This window comes from Lathyrus oleraceus, chromosome 2, assembly GCF_024323335.1.
Source record: "Lathyrus oleraceus cultivar Zhongwan6 chromosome 2, CAAS_Psat_ZW6_1.0, whole genome shotgun sequence".
Taxonomy (NCBI): Eukaryota; Viridiplantae; Streptophyta; class Magnoliopsida; order Fabales; family Fabaceae; genus Lathyrus; species Lathyrus oleraceus.
This window is the reverse complement of record NC_066580.1, coordinates 460716075-460717472: the sequence shown is the minus strand read 5'-3', so window position 1 is coordinate 460717472 and position 1398 is coordinate 460716075.

Sequence of the window (1398 nt, the reverse complement as noted above, 5' to 3'; positions counted from 1 at the left end):
TAGCCTTGTCTAGCCTCTTTTCTCCCAATTTTGTCTTCACGTACGCTTTTCTCCAAAATATACTAACCACTATTTATCTCTAACCTAATTGTTTCAACTCTTTAATAATTATATTTTCCTCCCCTCATATTATCTTTTCCCTCTCCTAATTACCTATATTTTCTCTTTATGTCAAAACAACCCCAACTCCATTAATTCTCATTATTTTTTCTTTATTTAATTAATTAATCAAAATAACTATAATTCTAATTATTTTAATTATTCTAACTCTTCTATTCCTTCTTCCACCCTATCAAGACTCTCACAACACCCCATAAATGCCCTACAAACACATACAACTCAATATACATATTTATTTACAAGCACAAAAAAAACCAATTTGATTAAATAAAAATACGAATGATTTGATTAAATAAATTAATCAAAATTCAGGATGTTGCAACTCTCCCACACTTACAGAATTTTCGCCATCGAAAACTATTTGAAGGAAACAGAGTTGGATAAAACTCTCTCATCTGACTCTCCAGTTCCCATGTCATGCTTCCACCAGCAAACCCTCCTTATACCACATTCACCAACGTAATATCCTTGTCTCTAAAGTGATTCACTTCACGTACCTTTACTTTCAAGGTAGGGATGACAATTTGACTCATCCCCAATGGACACCCGCAAATTTACCCACAACGAATAGGGTAAAAACCCGCAAAAACGGATACGGACATGGGCTCGGGTAATTATCCATAAAAAAGCGGGTATAGGTGCGGGTATGAGCACCTTGGTACCTAGCCCGCCCCATACCCGCACACTATATATTATATGTAATTTTATTTTTATTTATATATTTTAGTTTATATTATTATATAAAAATATATGTCTATCAATTATAAAACCTATATCAATGTTAAGCCATTACATATTTAATATAAGTGTTTGTTTATTTCAACAATAAATTGTTTGAAATTTTTTTAACGTTTTTAAAAACTTAAAATTATATGATATTTTATAATTGATCTATTTATTTTTAATAGGAATGCGGGTCACGGGTATGAGTATGAGTACTTACATACCCATGGGGCACGGGTACGGGTGCTAACTTTGGCACCCAAGCGGGTATGGGCTCGGGCACGGGGATTTTTTCAAATTGCGGGTATGGGGATGGGTATTATAGTACCCTGCCCAAACCATGCCCATTTCCATCCTTATTTCAAGGAGATTCCTCAATAGTCAAGTTTTCTCTAACTTGCACATCGTCCACTTGAATCACATGAGACTGATTGGGAATATACTTCCTCAACTAAGACACGTGAAATACATCATGAAGATTCGAAAGAAATGACGGTAAATCAATTTGGTAGGCCATTTCTCCTACTCGCTTCATAATCTGATACTGACCAATTA